General features: G+C 38.9%; 1 protein-coding gene and 1 long non-coding RNA gene across 2 annotated transcripts in view; one reads left to right on the forward strand and one right to left on the reverse strand.

Annotated features, from left to right (window-relative positions):
- LOC147483371 (uncharacterized) overlaps positions 1-14,211 on the reverse strand; it is a 28,267-nt gene that overhangs the window by 8,790 nt on the left and 5,266 nt on the right. The gene's annotated exons all lie outside the window — the stretch shown is intronic.
- On the forward strand, positions 7,346-10,111 carry LOC147483373 (uncharacterized). The gene is made up of 4 exons (XR_015204926.1): positions 7,346-7,447; positions 8,714-8,760; positions 9,114-9,201; positions 9,538-10,111. It is a non-coding gene; the product is annotated as an uncharacterized LOC147483373 (long non-coding RNA).

The following is a 14,211-nucleotide window of genomic DNA, read 5'->3' on the forward strand; positions in this document are numbered from 1 at the left end:
TAATCATTGATTTACATAGAGATATGTGTCTGTGTGTATTGCAATGCAAACCAACGTCATACAAATAGTGAGTTCAATAGTAGATCTAAAAAGTAGGTCTGTGTAGTCCTACTCAAATTTAAGTCCACAAAAAAGCCCAAAAGAGAAAAGCCCACGAATCCATATGGTAAACGAACTCAAGTAAAACAGCCGCTAGCTAAAAAGAAACTGCTGAGTAGGGGTGTGCATGGGTACCCAATTACCCGAATCGGAACCGGAACCGAAACCATTTATAGCGGGTATGGGTCCTAAAATGTTATACCCATTTAAAGTGGGTCTTCAAGAACCGACCCGATAAAGAACCGAACCCGTTAGAACCGAATAGTAAAAAACCGATGGGTATCCGAACCGAAACCGGAACCGATTAGTTTGATTTTGATATATAGAATTTAATATTATATTACACTAAATAAAAACAAACCCAAACATTATTATTATATATAGTCTATATTTATTAGGTGTAAAATTATACTAAATATATATAACATTTAGCATAATAGTGAATGTGTGTTATTAAATGCATCTTTTATAATATTACATTAAATATGTGTATTATAAATATTAATAATAATATTTACGTGTCTACGTCTATACGTATAGTCGTATACTATGAATTAACTTATGCACTGTCTATATTAACTAATACATGAACGTGTATATTACATGTATATATATTAGATAACGAATACGTGCAATACTAACTAACAATTGTGGTACATGTGGTATTTATTCTATATATGACGCATTACCAATAGTATAATATACATATGTTCAATTTAAAATATACACATACATATAATGTATGAGAATGTATTTAAAATTTTTAGATAACTTTCAAATATTATTATTGAATTTAGGACCATTACTTCTTATGAGAGGACAAAAATATCGATGACAAGTGTTATATATAGTCCCCGTAAACCAACTTTTATATCGGTTATATAACTAAAAAAAATAATTTTAGCAATAAAAATGTATAACCCGATAAGGAACCGAAACCGAAATCGGAACTGACTTAATTAATGGGTATGGGTTCGGGTTTTCAAAATATAAGAAAAAACCCGAAAGAACCGAATCCGATAAGAACCGCTAAAAATAGACCCAGAACCGAAACCGGTAAGAACCGACCCAGAACCGACCCATGAACACCCCTACTGCTGAGGTTATTTTGGAGGTATTTGAACTCCCAACCCCCACGTTCAAGGTTCAAACCCCCATGTGTCTAGTCGTTTCTTCATTTGTTTCGGTCTTCAACGATCATTACCCTAAGAGGTGACAATTTTGTTAGCATTGGTTCGTTAAAGGATATCGATGGACTTAACATTTCGAGGTATACACACGATCCATTTCCCATTGCTTAGAAGTTTTTACCTTTTCATGTTATTTTTCTTTTTGTTCTTTTGTTTTGTTGCTTAGTTTCATTATGTCTACCAAGTAGTAATTTTTGTGTTTTTCCGATGATACCGGTACCTTCTTCTTGAGAAGTAATAGAAGTGCTAATCTTGTGAAAAGCTTATTCGATCATATTGACCCGACCCAATTCTAACTTCCAAGGGCTTTAACATACCCTTCAAGACTTATAGCTAAAAATGCAGGTGTAAATGGAAGTGTTGTCATAGAGAAGGTAGCTTCCATGAGGACATGTATCTTGTAACTTTCTGATTCAAACTAAAAATAGTTATCCTTTTTTGTCATGGTTTATTGACCATTGTGTTGGAGTTATCCCTCACATGAGGAGGAGAGAAACCGAGCCGATTTAATCGCTTAATTCGCATCGCATAAGCAAGTCGGATAGCCAGCCAGCGACTTCGACTTCCGAGTTCGAAACATAGAGGGCGACCAGCTTCCAAAAAAAGCGGCGCCAGCCAGTCTTCCAGTCCGGTAGCGACTTCGGCGCCAGAGTGCTGCGCCAGCGCCAGCATAATTTTGTGGGCCTCTTTACAAGATTACCCGGCTTGAAATTTGGTTTTGGAGATAAAACCAAAAATCAAGGTTTTGGAAAACCTAACAAAACGAGAACCAAACAAGTCGGAAGGATTGGAATCCGGACTAAAACAAAAGAGAGTACCTTTACGAGATACAACCTCAGAAAGAGATAAGAGTGATCTAGTAAGGTGAGAGATGTAAGGAGAGATTGTAATCTTCCTTCCCATTTTATTAAGAACCGGCTCTCTTGTGGAAGTAGGCATCATTGGCGAACCACGGTAAATCTTTGTGTTGTGGTTTGCTTTTACCGCTTTTACATTATTATCCGTTGTTAATAGTTGTTTAGCGAGTTGGGCATTGAAGTATAGGTAGTTTGTGATATTTGAGATTCATCTGGAGTTGAAGTGTGTTCATACAAGTTATCTGTGTAGTGGGGGAACCGATTGGTATTGGTATAATCCCCAACAAGTGGTATCAGAGCCTTGGTTAGAATAACCTAGGGTGTTATCCGAATCTTGGTCAGAAGGTGTTTGACGAAATTCCTGAGAGAAGATTTGAGGTTAAATAACTTGTAGAGATGGACCATTCCGTGAACACTCGCATGATGAGTCTGAATAGGAAAAACTACACCATCTGGAAAGCCAAGATGGAATACTTGCTATACTGCAAGGACTTGGCACTTCCCATTGAGAATGAGGGAGTAAAACCAGAAAAGACTGATGAGGCTGAGTGGAAAAAGCTTGACAGAAAAGCGATTGGATACATTCGACAGTGGATTGACGATAGTGTTTTTCACCATGTGGCCCAAGAGACTACAGCCTTCAGTCTATGGAAGAAACTCGAAGACCTTTATGAGAGGAAGTCGGGTGGAAACAAAGTGCTAGTCGTTAAGAAGTTTGCAGACACGAAGTACCAAGAAGGTTCTTCAATGTCTGAGCATCTTAATGAAGTACAGAATATCATCAATCAGATGCATTTGATGAAGATCAATTTGGGAGACGAAGTTGAGGCTTTGTTTCTATTAGGCTCTCTACCCGAAAGTTGGGAGACATTAGCAGTTTCTACATGGAGCAGCCAAGGATGGAATTGTTACCATGGAGATGGCTACCACGTCTTTGTTGAATGAGGAGACTAGAAGGAGTGCAAGAAGCAGCTCTTCTAACTCAGAGGTCCTTTTCACAGAGAAACGGGGGAGAGGTCGAAGCAGAAAACCATCTCGTTCTAGAGGTGATGACAGAAGTAAATCTAGGGGTGAAGCTAGAACTCCTAAGGCAGAGAGGCAATGTTACTATTGTGCCACAAAAGGCCACTTCAGATATGAGTCGCGAAACTGAAGAGATGAGAAGAATAACCGCGGTACATGAAGACATGGTGCGGAGGAACGGAAACACAGCGAGATACTACATCGCACTAGTCGACGACCTAGTGGGAATTGTGTCGGATTGTGGTGTGTGGCTTTGCCTTAGTACCTCATGTCGATCTGAGTGGGTGATAGATACGGGAGCATCCTATCACGCCACACCATTACAGGGGATTCTTCACTACCTACAGCTGTGGTGAATATGGTGAAGTAAGGATGGGTAACAGTGGAGTCTCGAAGATTATAGGCATTGGAGATGTTCATGTAGAAACCAATGTCGGCTACACCTTGACACTCAAGGATGTAAGACATGTCCCTGACATACGGCTAAGCCTAATTTCGGCTGGGAAATTAGATGATGATGGCTTTGTAAACTCGTTTGGTAACGGGGTATGGAACCGTAAGCAGAGGTTCCATTATAGCAGCCAGAGGAAAGAAAACTTGCTCTCTTTACAAAACACAGGCTAGTTTTTGTGTAAAGGTTTAATCTTGGCGAAGAAAGAAGCTTCATCCGAATCCGTGGCACAAGAGACCGTGGTCACATGGGCATAAAAGGGATGGAAGTTCTTGCTAAGCAAAAAAGCCATGCCGGACATTAAAGGTACACATTTAAATACATGTACTCATTGTTTGGTAGGAAAGCAAACACGGGGTGTCTTTCCAAAGATTCCCGTCTCACAGAAAGGACACTGTCCTTGAGCTAGTGCACACAGACTTATGTGGTCCTATGAGAGTGAAGTCCCACCAGGGAGCTTCGTACTTCTTGACATTCATTGATGATGCGTCAAGAAAGATATGGGCCTATAGTCTAAAGACCAAGGATGAAGTACTTGGCGTGTTTGAGAAATTCCACAAAGCATGGTGGGTGGAAAGAGACCGGAAAGTTGTTGAAGTGTATTCGCTCAGATAATGGGGGTGAGTACATTGGGCCATTTGAAGAGTATTGCCAGAGTCATGGGATTCGTCATGAGCAGACCGTTCCCAAGACACCGCAAAAAGAATGGAATAGCGAGAGAGAATGAACCGCACCATTGTAGAGAGGATAAGATGCATGCTATCTCACTCTAAGCTACCTAGAAGCTCTTTGGGTAGAAGCAATGCGCGATGCCGTGCATGTGATCAACCCGTCACCGAAGAAAGCCTCCGAATAGTGATTATCCGCAGAGAGTATGGTCGCGAGATGTTGATTATGGATACTTGAGGGTATTTGGGTGCGGGGCATTTGTGCATATTCGAAGGATGAGAGATCCAAGCTTGATGACAAAGCCAAGCAAAGTGCATTTTTCCGGGTTATGGAGATGAAAAGTTTGGTTACAAACTCTATGATCCGATTAACAAGAAGGTAATCCGAAGTCGAGATGTTGTGTTCTTAGAAGACCAAACCATAGCAGACTTTGAGGAGGGTGAAGCTACTGAGGCTTTCACCAATGATCTTGTTGATTCGAACCGTAAGTTCCTACCGTGGAACGTCGCGAAGGCATTGAGAATGCAGAGAACCATGAGTTTGAAGCTCATGATGAGAATCCTATTGCTCATGATGGGATAGAACCTATTGGTATAGAAGATGCAGATGAGATGCATGAACCACCACCGAGCAAGCGAAGTGCATCCTCCACGAGGCACCGCCAGATGGGGCAAGGAGGTCCGACAGAGAGAGACTAGCTTCAACGGTATCCACCACATAATGCGACGCGTGCTACTATCGGATGGTGGAGAACCTATGTACTATCAAGAGGCACTTGAAGGTACGCGGACAAAGAAAAGTGGTTGAAGGCCATGCATGACGAGATGGATTCTTTGCATAAGAATCACACTTATGAAGTTAGTTGAAAAACCCGCGGGGAGAAAAGTTCTCAAGAATAAGTGGATATACAAAGTCAAGCATGAGGAGAACAATCCTCACCCAAGGCACAAAGCTCGCCTTGTTGTGAAGGGATTCGGTCAAAGGAAAGGGATTGACTTTGATGAGATTTTTCTCCTCGTAGTGAAGATGACTTCTCTATCAAGGGTGGTATTGGGTATGGCCGCAAAGTATGAACCTAGAGGTTGAAAGAAACTAGATGTTAAGACAGCCTTTTCTTCATGGAGACCTTGAAGAAGATGTCTACATGGACCCGCCGAGGGGTTTGAGGTCAAAGGCAAGGAGCACCTAGTATGCAAGCCGATAAAGAGCTTGTATGGGTTGAAGCAAGCACCGAGACGATTGGTACATAAAGTTTGACTCCTTTATGGCGAAGCAAGGATACAAGAAGTCCGCTCCCGATCATTGTGTGTTTGTTCGTGAGATTTCGGATGGGGATTTCATCAGGCTATCATTGTATGTGGATGATATGTTGATAGTTGGCCCAAACATCAACAAGATATCCAAGTTGAAGAAAGACTTGAAAGTAAGTCCTTTGAGATGAAGGATTTGGATCAAGCAAAGCAGATACTTGGGATGCGGATCACTCGTGACAGAAAGAGTGGGAAGTTGTGGCTTTTTCAAGAAAGCTACATTGAGAAGGTGTTAAAGAGATTCAACATGGATCAAAGCGGCCGACCGGTTGTCCGCTTGGTGGCCGCCCGCATGACCAAAGAGATGTGTCCTAAGGGTGAGCATGAGCAGAGCCAGATGGAAAAGATTCCTTATGCATCCGCAGTGGGCAGTTTGATGTATGCCATGGTGTGTACTAGACCGGATATTGCTTTTCGCCCGTTGGGGTTGTAAGCAGATTTTCACAAACCGGTAAAAAGAGCATTGGGAAGGTGTTAAGTGGATATTGAGATATCTCAAAGGCACTTCCAAATCATGTTTGTGCTTTTGGTGGAAGTAAGCCCCTTACTTGAAGGCTAATCGATGCGCAACATGGCGGTGATGTTGACTCGATGAAGTCCACCTCCGGTTATCCGGTTACTTTGCGGGGGAGCAGTCTCTTGGCAATCTAAGTTGCAAAAGTGTGTTGCCCTCTCCACTACGTAGTTTGTAGTATATTGCAGCCAATCGAAGTGTTGCAAAAGAGTTGCTATGGATGAAGAGGTTCTTCGACTAACTAGGGCTAAAGCGTAAACGGTTTGTAGTTCTATGTGATATCGAGGCGCCATCCACGAGCAAGAATCCGAAGTTTTCATTCTAGATCCAAGCACATACACGGCGTTATCATTCGATTAGAGAAGTACTCGAAGACAAGCATTTGGTATCGAGAAGATCCATACCGACAAGAACGGGTCGGATATGATGACCAAAGTCTTACCGAAAGGTAAGTTTGATGTTTGTCAGGCTATTGCGGAATGGCAAAGACACTCCTCCCGTTGATTTGGCAATTGCATGGAGGTATCCCCCTCACCGCTCGGGAGGGGAGATTGTTGGAGTTATCCCTCACATGAGGAGAGAAACCGAGTCGACGTAAACGGGCTTAATTCGGCATCGCGACAAGTCGAAGCGCCCGGCCAGATATAGCGCGACTTCGGCTTTCGAGTTCCAAGAATAGAGGCCGACCGGGCTTCAGTCTTCCAGTTGACTTCGCCTCGCCAGAGAGCGCCAGCGCCGCCAGCATAATTTTGTGGGCCTCGCTACAGTACCCGCGAAATTTGGTTTTTGGAGATAAAACCAAAAATCAAGGTTTTGGAAAACCTAACAAAACAGAACCAAACAAGTCAGAAGGATTGGAATCCAGACTAAAAACAAAGAGAGAGTACCTTTACAGAGATACAACCCTGTAAAGAGATAAGAGTGATCTAGTAAGGTGAGAGACTGTAAGGAGAGATTGTAATCTTCCTTCCCATTTTATTAAGAACTGGCTCTTGTGGAAGTAGGCATCATTGGCCGAACCACGGTAAATCTTTGTGTTGTGGTTTGCTTTTACTGCTTTACATTATTATCTGTTGTTAATAGTTGTTTAGCGAGTTGGGCATTGTAGTATAGGTAGTTTGTGATATTTGAGATTCATCTGGAGTTGAAGTGTGTTCATACAAGTTATCTGTGTAGTGGGGGAACCGATTGGTATTGGTATAATCCCCAACACATTGGAACGTCTGGTTTCCATTTTTCAGGTTCTGTCTTGTGACGAAGTGAATTATGGATATAATGCTGCAAAAGACTGTTACGAGGATTTAATGGCTACTGGAATAATGGATCCATCGAAGGTAACATCGTGGAATAAGTTGATGATGTATAATATTGTATATTGAGTTTGTCTCATTTTTAATGTGGGTGAAAACTTGTCTAGATAACAAGTTGAATGTGAGAGGTGAAGGGAATATTGAAGATGACTATAATACGGTGGTTGACAATTAGTCAAAGAGAGGTGACAAATGTCCATAAATGTTTGCAAGTCACTGAAAAAATTTGAGGATGATGATGTGGGTGTAGGTGGTACATTATTCTTTCTAATAAGAAGCATTTGAATGTAAGTGATGCACTAAACTTATCATGGAAAAAGACAAGTCGTAATAGCAAATCAGCCAACCGTTTCTTTGAAAGCAAATAAAATTTCGTTTACCCTTTCTTCATAATGATCATAGCTATCTGTCACATAGCAAATAAAATTTCGTTTACGACTAATTTCCTTGTAAAAAAAACTACCTGGGTATAGCTATGATTCCCATAATGATCATACTTACAAATAATTTGTTTCTTGTATGTGAATTAGGAATATGCAATGTGTTGATCTCTTTGCAACTGAGCACACCATGCACTGATAGCTTGCAATCTCATTATGTCTTTTTCTCCATCTCTTCTGACTAGAATATGTTACACTGCTAGAGTGATACCTGTGTGGGGTAGTTTTTCTTGATTAGCTAGCAAGTGCTAAGGGTTTCAAAATAGTTTCTTGCCTCAATACTTGAATACTTAATCTTCCATTAATAGGATTAATTGTGATATATTTATGCATGTGACAGATCGAAAAAGTCTATGCTATTGTAGTTTAAAGTGATAGGCTAAGTTTAATACACCCATCTCTTCCAAGCAGTTACCATGCCCTGAAATGGAGAGTCTCTTGGAACTCGTTCCTTTCAAAGTAGAATGCATATCAAGGACCTTTTGGCATTGGACTTTGTTGTTTCGGTGGTCTAAAGTATTCAAAGAGTTTAGAGGATGTTTCTATGAACCTTTTTTGCCAAGTGGGATCGTCTTATGCTCTTTGCTATGGGATCGTCTTGAAGATCATAATTATAAATACAATTGTTACTGTTCTATTGTTCTCATTGGCTGATTGTTAGTACTTAGTAGTATTCAATGTTATGAGATGGTTATTTTGTTTGATTCATATATTTTATGGCTGGTTTGAACTTAAAAGTAATAGCAACATCTGTTGGATGTCAATAAATATTTCAGTTGCTGAAATTCAAAGTTGAGTATCCTCTAGAGAAATCAACATTTTAATCTTATAATTTCCCCCTCCTTTTCAGGCTTTCATAATTGCTTCAACTGCTATAGAGGAGGAAATGCTACACTGGTAACCTTTGACAACCTGGGTCAATAATTCTCATTTTCATTTGACTTGCAATATAACTGCAGCCTAACCTGTCGTAGCAAAGTTATACAGAAAACAAAAGTTGGTAGTAACGTTGGAGATAAATTGTTGAGATGCAGTTCCTGAAGGTTTGAGTATATAGCTTAAATTTGGAGGGTCATGAGATGTAGGGAAATGTACCAGAAATACTTCTGGTCATGATTTTCTTTTGTAGTAGTATTAATTGCCACTACCTTTCTTGTTTCCATGGATAGTTAAGATACCTCTGCTGTTGTTTACCTTTTGTTTTGGAAGGCATTTTTTTTTGGCTGACACAATACCTTATTCTATTGTAGGTACCATGAGCACATTGTATGAGCTGATAAAACATTAAACCTGAAACTTCTCAGGAAGGGCATTCTAACTCGAATATATGCTCCCATGGTACGTTCAATTACAACATACGTGTGTCTTTCAAGAAAACATGCACGTGGTTTTCTATCACTGCTTTCCTAAGAGATAAAGACTGTTGCCTTGACTCCAATTATTTGGAAATCACTATAGTTTCAGTCTGTTTCTTAGACTTAATCTTGAAGCCGTGTATTGTTTACTTATGCTTACCGCTAGGGTATGTTATTTACTGACAGAAAGTCTCATGGGATCAATTGTCAAGTTTTGCCTGTACTTTGTGATGCTTTTATACTGATAAGCATGTGCAGATATGTACCTTATTAATGTTTAATTAGCATAAAATGCGTCACTTAATATTTTCTTCTTCAGGCCATTGTTCAAGGATTAAGGGAGCCAGGCGTGTTCAGTTCTGTTATCATGTCTGCACAAATGACTCTATCGAAGGAGAAGTTCTTATCCTCTATTGAGAGCAGCAATTCTTGTAGAACGGATAAGTCTAATGTTTTATCCATGAGAAAGTTTGGCAGAAGTGAAGATTCTCAGGCAACTGCAAGGAAGGTCCTTGAGATTTCTGACGCGTCTCATGTAATAGCAGTTCCACCATTGTCTCCACCCGGCATGGATGAGCTCCAAGTGGAAGTATCGTGAACCACGTGTTGTTGCTTCTTCGTCCAAGCACCACGTACCATTGCTTCTTTTTCATGTTTGGACGGTGGTTCTATATATCCTACGGAATTCTTTGATGTTGGGTCTCATGGGTCTTTCCCGATCATTACCCAAGCGCTGGTGTACATTAAGGTTTAGAGTTACTTGTTAAGAGTGAGAAAAGGAGATACCATTGTCATTTTTTTTATTGGGCCTGACTGCCCAATTGAGGTTTAGAAATATTGGCCTATTTGATGTTCATGTATAGAAATTCGAAAGCAAAAATAGTGATTGTATTCTTGAATGTTGAGTGCAACAAGTAAATCAAGTATATTGATTCAGAAGAATATATCGTAGTCTGATTTCTATCCTTAAGAGTTGCTTTTTCTTCCATGAGGATGACACAATTTCAGAATTTTCAGTCCATTTCGTTACATTAAACAGGCCAAAATCTGCTATTTAACAATGCTAAAAGTAGGTGCTAAAGTGCTGATTTGGCACAAAACTTGATGAGTCTCGCCTTTTATTGGAAAAATCCCGCCCAAAGAGGGAAGACGGATAGACATTTCTCAACAAATTTGTGGACTGCCGTCTCTATTCTCGTTTGATATTCTGAAAATTTTAAGGCTTGCAGCTATCAAATTCAGATCTTTGGGATCACACCAAACATCAAATATCAATCATTAAAGCACACAATATCATATCAATTTCAGCCTTACGGGTGGACAGCAGATAATGTAAGGCATCCAAGACTAATTAGCAATTCGCTTTAATTTAATGAACAAATGTAGCCTCATACCATTGCAACTAACATAGATAAACACCGTTACTAGAAAAGCCTTATACTGTCAGAGGAATACAACTAGACCAGACTGCCCTATTTTATTCAAACAAGTACGGATAATCAAAAAATTTACGACAAACTACAATATAACCATGATCGGAGACACCTCGCAAGGCTTACATAACTTGATCTTTAGCTTGCTTTGCCAATACACTGATAACCACACCCATACTACATCCACACAAATGTTCTAACTTTACTCTTTTTGATGGTTGGACATCCAAATGCATTTCTGGGGCATCTCTAATTTGTGCAGATTTTTTTGAACACGGAACTATTGGCAACATTGCGTTCTTACTGACTTTGGGCAATGCATGCATCAAAAACGTTCTTTTTGGATTTGATGATTTGAGATAGAAGTGATCCTGCCTCAGTACCTGCAAATTACTTCAATAAGCGAACTCAAAGCACTCTAACAAACAGGTCTAATTGCATGATAATATCATCTAAGAGGTAGTTAACGTAAAATCCATGTAACCACAAATCTAATCAACATGAATCAAAACATAAAGAACTACCTAAAATTAATTTGATAAAGACGCATTGCACCCATTTGTTCTCACCTTTTTTTTTCTCAAGGCGGAGTACCGATATATGTTTTACCATAGAAATCCAAAGTTGAGATGAACACTGGAATAAGACAATTTGACTGGATAGTTGTATAAATAGTCATTTCCAAACCAATCTTTACAACAAATTCATTAAGGATGGATTTGCAATAGGTCATATCCTGCAAGAGTGACAAAAACAAATAAAAATATATAACCTAAGAGGAAAAAGTAGAACAAAGTTTAACATAATAGTAAAATAGCATAAGTAATGCTTAATTAAATCAAGTCACAACATAACTATGACTTGGACATGTCTTTCTTCAATTATAGTTAAAACTTTTCTTCCTTAATACCATTTATTCCCCTCAAGTTCTTACCCCAAGACCTTGATACCAACCTCTCAAGTCTTGACCAGTAGGCCACTGGACGACACTATGATTTGGATTTTGGACATGTCATCCAAGTAAAATAGTATAATCGCCATATAACATGAGTACGCATACGGACATGTGTGCGCGCACACACACACAGACACACGCATGCATGCAACACACCTCATCTATTATTGGACATCTTTTGTCTTTGACCTTATTCAATATAGATTCCAGAGCAATTTTAGCAGCATTCTGTTCTGCCTCTTTCTTATGTAGAAATGTCTCAACTAACATATAATTTCCCCCATCAACAGAAATAGAAGATCTAAATTGTGGCACAGTTCCAAAGCATTCAGTAGTATAGGTCGGAAGTGGCAGTTTGGATTTTTGAGCATACTCTTGCAATCGGTTCTTATGCATCATGACTTCAATTAGACCACGGGGTGTTCCCAATTAGACAAAAAAATAAAATCCATGTCAACAACTTTTTTGCACTGAGTTAAAAAGTATCTAGAAAAAAAAAGTTAGAAGGGAAAAAGAAAAAAACCATTCTACATATTTAATCTATGATACTCATTGTCAGACAAAAAACCATTCCGCATATTTAATCTATGATACTCATTGTCAAATGTAATGTAATAGGTGACTTTAAAACCTAGTCAGATTCTGTCTTTGCATTAATAGGCCATAATTATCCTCAACGATATTTGGTAACTATATAACTCATATATATGAACATGCAAACTATAAACTATAATAGTCAGAGTTTGTATATTAACTATAAACATGCAGACACATGAACCACCTCAAACACACAACCAAACTTAACGAAAAAAATCACAAGTTAATCTATCTTATCAAAACAAATATATCTTTCTATGACAGTCAATCTCATTTAAATCGAAAACCTTGAATTGTAAATAAAATCAAATCTTAGTTAAAAGATGAAACCAAAATTGAGAAGAAATCAAAGTGAAGGCTGAGAGAGAAAGAGTACCTATCAAAGAACTCGTGCCTTCCTAATCAATCTAAAAAGGCGTGGCTCCTGTCTTTTATTTTAGGGTGGAGAGTGTTTTTTTATTTTTTGGTGAAGGAGGAGGGCGATGGAGGAAGAGAATGAAGAGTGATTTCTTTCTTTTTGTTTCAAGAAATCAGGAAACACGTAGAGATACTCAAATGGACTCTAAGAGGTAAACAAGGTAACTGATGAGCTAAACTGAATCTAATCAGTTAGCATTAGATTCGGAGGTTGACAAGGATTGACAAGGTAAACCGAATCTAAATAGGGTTGACAAGGTAAACAAACTTAAAAAAGAAACTGCTGAGGTTATTTCAGAGGTATTTCGAAACTCCCAAACCACCCCCCACAACAAGGTTCAAACCCCCCACGTCTCTAGTCGTTTTCTTCATTTGTTTCCTCTATAACGCTCATTACCCTTAGAGGTGACACTTTTATTAGCATTGGTTTATTAAAGGATATCAATGGACTTCACATTTTCAAGGTATACACCCATTTCCCGTTGTTTAGAAGTTTTTAGTTTGTCATGTTATTTTTCTTTTTGTTCCTTGGTTTTGTTACTTAGTTTCATTATGCCTCCCAGGTAGTAATTATTGTTTTTGTTCAGATAATACCCATACCTTCTTCTTGAGAAGTAATAGAAGTAATAGAAGTTTGACTGTTTTCTAAATTTTGCTGTGTTAGTTCTCATATATTCGTATACTGCACCTTCTCGTTTGCAAGTCAAAATGAACGTCTAAAAGATGTTAAAGGTTAATTGTTATGCTCGACTAGAGTTATCAATATGTCGTTGAAGCCTCAAATATTAATATTTATTTATTTAGTTTTGATTTTCAGGTTCCAATGGAAAAACTACATAAGGAGGTGGTTGGCGTGAAGTTAGATTTATGTGCAATGAAATCGTATCTTGATGAAAGTTTTAAAGGTTTAGAGTCCCATGTCAACCAAATTGAGGATAGAGTTAAGTTAGAAATATCAGCAAAGAAATGGGAGAATGATCCTGAGATGAGATGTTTCGAAGCAGCTTTAATGGAACTAGAGAATACTCCTGTGCCAATTATTAGATATAAAGATGCTTCACCTATCACTCCTGAGCTGATGAAGGAGACAATGAAAGCAAAACGGAAGGTAAATTCATGCTAAGGATTTTATGATTAAGTAGAAACTATATTAATGAAAAGAAAAATAGTTGCATAGTGAGATGTTGTTATACCTTTGGAACGGTGTGTGCTAGAGATTCTTTAGACAATACCCCCATAGTAACAACAAAAAATGTGCATTCACATAATACTCATTTTACTTGTTACAAGCACGAAAATAACTATTTGTTATTGTTTTAGGTTGGGTTTGGTAAGGATATGGGTGATTGCTCCTTCTATCACTATTTGGACTACTTCCCAGACGTTCTACAACCTTTAATTTTGGATATTGAAGATCCAAAGGGTGACGACAACTGTAGATTTAGGGCCTTGGCCATGGCATTGAGGTATGGCGAGGAGGGTTGGGTCCAAGTACGAGTTAATCTGATTTCAGAGTTGCACGCAAGTATGGAATAATACATACGGATGTTCGGTTATAAAAATGTGACTCGTTGTGACTTGTAAGAGAAGT

The sequence above is a fragment of the Coptis chinensis genome, chromosome 8, assembly GCF_015680905.1.
Source record: "Coptis chinensis isolate HL-2020 chromosome 8, ASM1568090v1, whole genome shotgun sequence".
NCBI classification, from domain to species: domain Eukaryota; kingdom Viridiplantae; phylum Streptophyta; class Magnoliopsida; order Ranunculales; family Ranunculaceae; genus Coptis; species Coptis chinensis.